Source organism: Pinus tabuliformis, chromosome 8 (assembly GCF_031772625.1).
Source record: "Pinus tabuliformis cultivar Carrire ecotype Pingquan chromosome 8, CPIR1, whole genome shotgun sequence".
In the NCBI taxonomy this organism is placed as follows: domain Eukaryota; kingdom Viridiplantae; phylum Streptophyta; class Pinopsida; order Pinales; family Pinaceae; genus Pinus; species Pinus tabuliformis.
This window is the reverse complement of record NC_142294.1, coordinates 866,457,834-866,469,109: the sequence shown is the minus strand read 5'-3', so window position 1 is coordinate 866,469,109 and position 11,276 is coordinate 866,457,834.

Genomic DNA, 11,276 nt, shown 5'->3' with positions numbered 1-11,276 from the left:
GCATTGAAATCAAACCTATGCACCAATTTCCCTCCTCCCTTTCCTCCTCTTCACTTTACTACAACGTCAATATTAATCTGCCTGTTGTTGTGTGTCCGACACCAGAACTAGACATTTATCTTTGAGGTTGGCCTGATTTACCCCTTGAACATTTGGATTCATGCATTGGCCTGAGTTTACCTTCTTGAAGGCCAATTGAAACAAGCCCCCTTTTATTCTCCCTTTTGTAAAATTTCGTGACAATTGAAGTGCAACTAATTCCTCAGATAATCTCGAATGCACTCCTCTACTTAAGATGTCATAGGCACTGGTCTACAATCAACCAAGAGGTTGTCTCTATGAAGCTTTATATGTCTCCTGAAGCACTTGTGCTACGGGTGCTATTAAAAACGAAAACATCTTTCTAGCACTGTTATTGGGGAACGTATTATAATATTTTTCCATGGGTATGAAAAATCTTTACATTGCCTCTGTTAGGTGAGCAAGGGAAGTGTGGGTTGAAGATCTCTCACCTTGGCGACTCCATTGTTTCAATTTTATGGTAAACATCTTAGCGACTCCACTGTCCATATCTATATTTAATCGTCCTGGCTTCCAAGCAGCCTCATACTCACTCTGATGCTAAAGCAACCGAAAAATTTCCCTACCTTTGAAATCGAGACACTCGCCTAAGGGGTTTTCAAAATGGTCGTTCCTATATTCCTGGCCAACCAATTTGCTCCACTGGAATTTTCTTCTATTGTTGGTTATCCCAATCATGTCCCTTCGTTTCATGAATGGAATACCTATTTGCGTAGATTCAATGGAAACACAAATAGAAGGTCGAACCAACACCTTAAGGATTTTCATGAATGCATGGAACAATAGGGTATTAGTTTCGAAGATGCGTGAATTAAATTGTTCATGTACTCTTTAGAAGACACTTTTAGACTTTGGTACAGAAAAATAACTCATGGCAACACATCTTCATTAAAATGTTTTCATATAGCGTTCCATCACTACTACAAAAGATTATATCCACTAAATGCTCTGTTTGAAGATTGTTGCACACATTTTAATGATCAAGATATTCCTGAGGTTGATGATCCTATTGAATATGTTTGTGGATCTCAGCTCCAAGAAAACATCTACTCGCATCAAGAAGAATCACCAAATTACCGAGAAATAAAAGAAGGAAACACCATCAAGCTACAAATAAACCCCAGAGGTCTTATTTGGCCGAATTTGATGTTTCTCCTTCCTATGATGTATATGACTTTAATGAAAATTCAAGTGATGCAGAGCCACAACACTCCAATCATAGGAAGTTTCACAAGAAGAGGAGGCCCACCAGGAGGTTAGCAAAGAGACTCTGGTTTACAATGCACATCCTTCACCGGGAGAACAAGAACAGTTCCTTGAAACACAGTGAAAACATGTACAAATATTTTGATCCATATTAAACCATAAACAAAATCATAATTTTAAAGTTAAAAATACACGAAAATCCATCTTCGTAAAAATAGGTTTTATCCCTTTTTTATGTTGAAATTATAACATAGGAGAGTATAGTAACCACCACCAATCATCACTAGATTAGTGCATACCATATTAATCACAATTCATATTGAATAAAGAGATTCTATGAAAATAATCACCCTTATCATCATAAAAAAAAATATACAAAAATCATAATAACAATTAATAATGCATATCAAAGATTTCAGTGGCGAAGAAAGAGATTTTGAGACTGAAACCAATCACCTGATCTTCATAAATAATAATAATTAAGGAGGACAACATTCAACATACATTCACATCTCAACCAGTTGGAGCCCTAACTTGTTATATCCCGACCTTTTTGGGGACATGAAAAGAAAAATGAGAAAGAGAAGACTGCTCTGATACCACTGATCTAGACTTATCCAAGAATGAAACAAAATATAGATATAAACATAAATAGAGAGATGCAACAAAAATAAATCTTCATTTCATTAATATCAAAGAACTAAAATATGTTTACATACAAAATGGAAATAAACTAGCTAGGGTGATGGTAGCTTATCTCTGAGAAGAGATGTGGCGGCTATATGCCTCTAAACTGTGTTACAATGAGGTTAAAAGACCTATTTACTATTGAGAAATAATGGAAAACCCTAAACATCCAAAAATCTAACCCTAGGATATGAAGCGCCAAAACTGTGGGCCTTGTTGGGGTAAATTGGTACATCAACTTCCTGGGGTTGTAAATTTGGCATATGATATTAGTTTGATGTGTATGATACCACGTTATAAATATCTATCCAAGATTTACAAATTTCAACTGCAAATATTAGTTAAAGACTCACGTAAGACCGTTTTTTACGGTAACATCATTTAGGGCCTCAAAACCACTCCGGAAATTGAGGGCCCAAAAAAATGCCAAAAATAACAAACTTTGCTACAATCAAGGAAACTGAAATAAATAATGGTACAATGGTGGGGGTCCAAGTGGAATAGGTAGGTGACCACCAATATCCACCTAGATCAAGGTAACAATTCTCATGATTGTGAATTCAATTTTTCTTTTGTTAATGAACCTTCTACCATTGAAGAAGTTGCTAGTTGTGATCAATGGAAAGATGCGAGGCAAGGAGAGTATGATGCTATCATAAAAAATGATGCTCGGAGGTTGGTGGATCCTCCTATTGGAATAAAACCTATTGGTTGCAAATGGGTTTATAAAATTAATTATAAGGCAGATGGTTCACTTGACAAGTACAGAGATAGACTTGTAGCAAAGGGGTATGCACAAAAGCAAGGTGTTCATTACACACAAAAAAATCTCCTACAACTAAATGGGGCATTATTTGAACCTTGTTTGATCTTGCAACTCAAAAGGGATTGAAAATACACAATATGGATATAAAAACAATCTTTTTGAATGGAGATTTCAAGGAGGATGTCTATATGTTTCAGCTTGAGGGTTTTTCTATCAAAGAAAATAACAAAGGGTCTGTAAATTGGTGAAATCATTGTATGGTTTGAAAAAGGCATCCCGTGCATGGTATGAAAAGTTAATTGGACATCTTCTCAAATTGAATTATAGGATTTTTAACCTAGATTATGCAACTAATTTTGTTAAGAAACTCAGAAGATCGGTTGTATATCTAGTTGTCTATCTTGATGATTTAATGATCACAGGGAACAATGATGATTATATAACATCTGTTAAAAGGGAGCTACAAAATATTTTTGATATGAAAGATTTGAGTTTTCTTCATTACTATTTAGGAATTGAAGTTGATAACAAATCAAAACATATTTTTATTTCTTAGAAAAAATATAGCAGAAAATTGTTGAATAAATTTGGAATTCAGGATTGTAATCCTATTTCTACTCCAATGGAGAAAAACCTAAATCTCACTTCAAATGAAGGAAATGTATTTGAAGATCCAACAAAGTACAAACAACTTGTTGGAAGATTAAATTTTCTGACTACTACTCATCCTGACATAACTTTGTTGTAGGAATACTTTCCAGGTTTATGCATCAACCCTGTGAAGGTCATCAGATTGTAGAAAAATGAGTGCTCAAATATTTGAAAGGCACTCATTCATATGGCATCAAATATTCCAAAGTTTCAGACTTCCATCTCACTAGTTATTCAGATTCTGATTTTGATGGAGATAAGAAGCATGGAGTCTCTACTTCTAGTTATTTGATTAATATTAGAACAACAACTATCACTTAGAGATCAAATTTCTATTGATTCTACCACATTAGTTGAATATGTTGTAGCAACTCAAGCTACAAAAGAAATAATTTGGCTTCGCAAAATACTTGAAGATTTGCAGGAGAAACAAAATTCTTCAACTCCTCTATTCATTGACAACTCTTCTGCAATTCAATTGGCCAAGAATCCTAAATTTCATGATCGAAGCAAACATATCAACACCAAATATCACTTGATTCGACATTATGTAGAGGCAAAAATCTTTCATATGACACATTGTCCTACTTCGTAGCAGTTTTTAGATATTTTTACCAAAGATTTGGGACGTGAAAACTTTGAAAAATCCAGAATGTTACTTGAGATGTCAAATGTCTCTTCAAATTATGAGAGGATTTTTAATTAATCCTTCAGGATTATTTTGTACCATATTAGTTAGTTGATAGTTTTACTTTTCCATTAATAATTTACCAAGACAAAATTGTCTCATACTAACTTTACGTATGTATAAATGTATGCTTTCAGTTTTAATGAATCAATTTATCATCATGGAGTTTATTCATGATCCTGTCCATATATTCCTCACACGATCTGTTAGTATTCAAGTTCATTGTGCCTATAACACCCTCCTCCCACATCTACCCAAGCAACCGGCCAGTCGGGGTAAACATGCGATGAGAGGCCACAATGATATGATTCAACCTCCTAAGTCACGTTAAGGAAGTGGAACCAATGGAAACAAACCATACAAACATTCAAGATCAGCCTTAGGATCCTTAGGAACTAATCCGACACTTCAGGCAGCTTGCCCCTGGGTTTCACTAAACTTTTGGACAACTTGACCTCTAAACACTCTCATGCTATGGGCATGCCAATGTCCAGGGACTTCTGGATGCTCTCACAGGCCTTCCTGTCAGCGTCCAGGGACTCTTTTTTTTAGTTATGGGCCAATGTCCCCAGGAATTACGCCATATTTTTAGGCCCAGAGCCCAAGTCAGTGCCTAGAATTTCATGATACCTCCAGAGCAGTAAATTAACAAGGAAATGATAGTGAAAAAGAAATAATTTGAATGAGACCTTGACTGGACCCCTACTGACTCAACCCACCAAGGGCTTCTAGAGTGTTTGTCCAACCAAGGCTTCCAAGACTAGTAACTCAATCCAAGCTGTTACAAGGCTTATAGAGTGTTTTTCCAACCAAGGCTCCCAGGAACTAATAACTCAACCCAAGCTAAGGAAACATGAGAACCAACCAAAACAAAACAACGAAATAAACCCACAATATCCATGGATATCTAGGAAATGGAAAGGCTAGGCAATCCACTATCAATCGAGGTAATCCTCCATGCCAATGATAGATCATGACCAACAATCCACATGCATATGCCATGCATGCCAAAACTAGTGAGAAAAACATACACGCAACTTAGTACCTACAAGAAAATCCTATTGTAGCTGCTGATCTTGATGCCTTCTTATGATTTTCTGCTCTTCCTTTGCTTTCTTGCTCTAAGAATCCAAGTATGCCACACCCTCCAAGAGTGCTCCAAGAAAACTCTAAGTCTCCAAGAGTATGAGCGAGAGAGAGAGAATAAAGAGAGAGCTCCAAAACAAAACTGACAAAAGGTTACCAACTAATCCTTAGAAGCCTTTTTATGAAGGAGGCCTTTACTTTCTTCATTTTCCATTATTTTCCTTTATTTTCCTCCTCACATGCAACCCGTGGCCTTTCTCCTACCTTTTCTCATAATTTCCATCATTTTCATAAATAAATGTGCCAAAATGACATTTTTCCTTTCCAAAGCCATAGCCATTGCCTTTGCCAATTTCCTTAGCCATTAAATAATCACAAGTGATCCACATCGCTAGGATTTTTCCTAACATCCAACTTGGAATAATTGCCTCATCAACCGTGGTTATTGCTTTTTCCTTGATTAACTTTTATTACATGGAATTTTCACCAGGGTTGTTATAGAACCCTCCCCCTTGATGGAACACCATCCTCGGTGTTCAACAACACCTATAACTACAAAAAATCCTCTAAGCAAAATAAACTACCGATGGAGATTTATAACTTTGCTCGATGCAATATTTACAATGATCAACTCGCTGAGAAGAAAACCAACATGGAAACATAACAACATAACATTGTCATGACATGACACCCATACCGCTTATTGGAGCTATATAACATAACTCATGCGGTATTTACATCCATATATTTATGTACATATACCAAAATCACCAAACATATACCAAAATATATACCAAGACATATACCAAAACACCATACCAAAACTTCTTTGCCTCAACCGACAAACAAGGAAGGATACATAGCCCGCATCTGATCTGCCATCTCCCATGTAGCTTCATCGGGCCCAAGGTGCTTCCATTCCACTTTAACTTGCTCGATTTCTCTGTTCTAGAGCATGAACACCTTTTTTTGCAATATACACTGAGGCTACGGTTGGAATTCTCCATATGGTTCTAGTTGCAATACAAACCAGTCAATCACATGATTAACATCTCTAACATACTTCTTAAGAAATGACACATGGAAAATATGATGGACTTTCATTATCAAAGACAGTGCAAGTTGATAGGTCACTGGACCAATTTTCTCAACAATACTGAAGGGTCCACAAAACCGTGGTGCCAGCTTGGCACATGATCAAATTTGTAAGGATATTTTCTTTGGTTCGATGCACAAGTACACTTGCTCCCCAACCTAGAACTCTTTGAACAACCTGTTCTGATCTGCATAACTCTTCTGCATATCTTATGCTGCCTTTAGATTCTTCTTGATCACCTGCATTTCCTATTCCATGTCTGCCAACATGTCTGGTCTAATCAACACTCTGTTAACTGGATCAATCCAACTGATAAGAGTATTGCAAATCTTCCCATAAACTACCTTAAACATACTCATCTTCAAAGATTCATGATGCCCATTATTGTAAGCGAACTCTACCAGTGGAAGGTACTCTTCCCACTTTCGATGTTGATTCATCACATACATCCTCAACATGTCCTCCAATATCCTATTGACCCTCTCTGTTTGTCCATCTTTCTGCAGATGATAAGTTGTACTGAAGGCCAACTCTGTGCCCAAACTTGCAAATGATTCCTTCAAAAACTTGGAAGTGAGATTCACATCCTTGTCTAACACAATCTTCTTCGAAATACCATGCAATCTGATCCCATCTCTGATGAATACCTGTGCTACATCGCTAGCTGAGAATGTAGACTTCACTGGAATGAAATGTGCAACCTTTGTCAACCTGTCCACAATAACCATGATGGAATCATGTTGCCTCACTATCCTAGGCAAACCTATGATAAATTCCATGGAAATGTCTTTCCATTTCCACTCTGGAAGCACAATCGACTGAAGCAATCCACCTAGATGCTTACACTCTACCTCCACATGCTAACAATCAAAACACCTAGCCACAAACTCTGTTACGTCCTTCTTTAGGTTCGGCCAACAATAAAATCTCTTCACTGTTGTCAGTGTCTTATGATAACCTGGGTGACCTGAATATGGTTCCGCATGAAACTCCCTCAAAATCACCTTCTTGAGCTCACTGTTATCTGGCATATATATCCTGTCTTAGAATCTAACCAATTCATCCACTGTAAGTAAATAGTCTACATCCTATGCACCTGCACCTATACATGTACTAGTACTTGTACCTGTACATGTACTACCACCTATACCTATACCAGTACTTTGCTGCAACCTGTGCATAATGTCCATATATCTGACATCCTGTTGACTTGCCTACAAGATCCTAGCCTATAAGTCTGTCTGATAGGAACTCATAGATGCTAAGTTATTTACCTGTATCTGCATGCTAAGAGCATCTGCCACTATGTTCTCTTTGCATTTGATGTACCTGATCTCAAAATCAAACTCACTGATCGTAGCCAACCACTGAGCCTACCTATCATTCAGATTTGATTGGTCAAATAGATACCGTAAACCATTGTGATCACTCATAAATGGAAATCTCCTACCCAAAAGATAGTGTCTCCACATCTTCAATGCATGTATAATCGTTGCTAACTTAAGATCATGCATGGGATAGTTCTTCTCGTGCTCATTCAGTTTTTGCGACTCGTAGCATACCACTTATCCATCTTGCATAAGGGACTCTACCAAGTCCTTTCTTGCAAGCATTTGTGCATACTACAAACTCTTTGTCCAGATCTGCAATCTTTAACACTTGTGCATGTGTCAACAAATGCTTAAGCTGCTCAAAAATAGACTCACACTCCTTTTTCCATTCAAACTTCTTGCCTTTCCTCTGCATTTATGTGATAGGATAAGAAATCTGTGAGAATTTCTTGATGAACCTCCTATAATAATCTTCCAACCCTATGAAATATCTCACCTCATCCACATTCTTAGGAGCTACCCACTCCAAGAGGGCTCTTATCTTTTCTGGATATACTGCAATTCCCTCCTTGGAGATGACATGCCCCAAGTAATGTACCTTAGTTTGAAAGAAACTACACTTGTTGATCTTAGCATACAACTGATTCTCTTTCAACAATATCAACATTGCTGCTAAATGTTTGGCATGCTCTTCCTCATTTTTAGAATATACTAATATATCATCAATGAACACAATAACACACTTATCCAAATACAGATGCAACACACTATTCATCAAGAACATAAATGTAGCTGGAGCATTAGTCAAACGGAATCGAACTACAACAAACTCATAATACCCATACCTGGTTCGAAAATTTGTCCTGTTAATGTCTTCCTTTGATACATACTTGGTGATATCCGGATCTCCAATCAATCTTCTAGAACACCACTGCTTCCTTCAGCTGATCGAACAAGTCATCAATCCTCGGTAACAAATACCTATTCTTGATGGTTACTTTATTCAATTGCCTATAGTCAATGCACAATCTGAGAGTGCCATCTTTCTTCTTCACAAACAATATTGGTGTGCCCCATGGTGATAAACTTGGCCTAATGTAGCCCTTGTCCAACATTTCCTTCATCTGCAACTTTAACTCTACCATCTCAGGTGTGCTCATCCTGTAAGGTGCTTTTGATGCTGACGCTGCCCCTGGCACCAATTCAATGGAAAAGCCTGCCTCCTTATGAGGTGGAAAATTTGAAATGTCCTAGAAAATACATCCCTTAATGTTGTAAAACCGGGTACCTGCTCAACACAACTACATCCTCAACTTCCTTACCTTTATCACTAGAAATATGTACTGCAAATAACTTACACCCTTTCCTGCGACTACGCTTTGATTTCATAACAGTCACCATCCTAACTGATGTGGCTTTCTTCTTTCCTTGTAAGACTTTTGGTTCCTCATTGTCATAAACACAGTCAATGGCTTTGTCATAACAATCCACCTTGGTTCTATGAAGGTACAACCAATCCATGCCCAAAAAAATATTTTATGATCCCAATGGTGATACATTCAAATGTGTTGCGGTAGGCATACCATTCAAATCAAATGTACAAGCTCTTACCCGATGATGAACTCACTTCTTTGTACCTGTAACCAACTGCACTAACAAAGACTCTGCATGCAATTCCTTACTCAAACCACACTTATCCACCAATTCAGGACTAACATAGCTACAATTAGATCTAGGGTCATCAAAATAGAAATAACTTGATCACAAATCTTACTAGCCATCTCAATGATAGATGCCCGATGGTCTTCTTGTTTGTTATCCAATGCTACATAAATGCAAGGAACACTCTGACCAACATCCCTAACAATATGTGTGTCTTGTGCATTGTATATCTGAGGCCTACCACACTGATTCTGCGAACAATCTCTCCTGCGATTATCTTTGCCACAAGTCCAACACTCTATAGGCTTCCAACATGTCTCCTTGTTCTATTCTCCTTATTGAAATCCATGTCCTCTATCTGATGCACTGAACTTGTTAGATGGCACAACATTCTCCTTGTTATGAGAATCTTGAGGCTTCGTTCATTTCTTGTCCCATTTTCCCTTGTTCTTAGTATTACATTTCCAGTTTGGCTTAGTCTCAAATCTGCGCTTTATTTCTCATAGCAATGCCTTAGCTTTCGAATGGCCTCCTCCAATGATCTAGGCTCATCGAACACAATCCTATCTTTAAATGCAACCAGTAATCCACTAATGAACCTCTGAATCTTGGCATTCTCCTCTGTAAGATACGGTACATACCTCAGTAACTCCAAGAACCTGCTATTGTACTCATCATCTGTCATGGATCCCATCTTTAGCTCATAAAATTCTTTTGTCCTGTCATCAAAGTATCTATCTGAAAAATAATTTTCCTTAAATGGCCACTCAAAATCACTCCAAGTCAAATCCTCCTCATGAATACATCTAACATTCTTCACATCTTCCCACCAAATGTCTGCTTTACCTTTGAGACTGAATGTAACTACTCTAGATTTCATGTTCTCTGAATAGTCATGCAACCTGAAGAAATTCCTCATGCCAAGAAACCATGTCTCTACATCTTGCAGTTTCTTCATCTCTTCATCAAAAGTAGGTGGCTTTTCTTTCTTAAACTCATCCAGCAAGTATACCCTATCACTCCTCCTGTACAGATGATAACAATGACAATCATAGTGCCTATCTGAATCAAGACTAGAATAATACCTATGTCTATCCCCTCTCCTATTTGGAGTGTCCAACAATACTCCATCTATGACCATATAATTTCTATCTGACATGTGACCGCCATAAGATCTACTATCATATGCCCCATTATTTCAGTCCTCTTGCTCATAACTGATCCGACGTGGTCCCTATCACTGCAAATCTGACACTCTGAAGTATCACTGCATTTACCTTTGCTTGTTTCTCCTGTGCCTGCATGATTCTGTCATTATCTGCCTTACAACTCTGTATTCCTTCCTTTAAGCTTCTTAGTGTAACTGCCAAATCGGAAGAGTTCCTAACACCATACTACTCTTTTGATTCATAGGGAGAGTCTTTATAGTTAACCATCTTGCTAGCCATTTGATATTTCTTCTTACAAGGTATATTATGTCAGCTAAACCAAATCACAATAAAACAATGTACCTTAGCATAACTCGGGGATGATACCTTATCTGCAAGATCAACAAATCAGCGTGATACATGTATAACATAATCATGACATCATATAGAAACCTAACAGATAAGCATACAACCATACAACCATCATTCTAGCTAGGGTCCATTCATCAATGGATGACCTTAACAACACATACTACGACCTCATGCATGAAAAAAGAATTACATCATTGTACACTTGACCACATGCAAACATGAACATGCATAAGTAATACGTAACCAACTACACATATGCATAAACACATATGATCAAGCATAAACTAACAACGCTTGAAAACAAACCTACAAGAATGATACATGCAACTAAGCATACAACAACAATACATGTAAGCGACATAAATCAACATGTAACCATTCATACACTCAAAACGATGTATTCCAATTATACACTCGCAACGATGTATTCCATAATAACCACATCAACTTCCACATGATGACACCATTACAACCATGATCCACACCATGCAATGCAACAAGC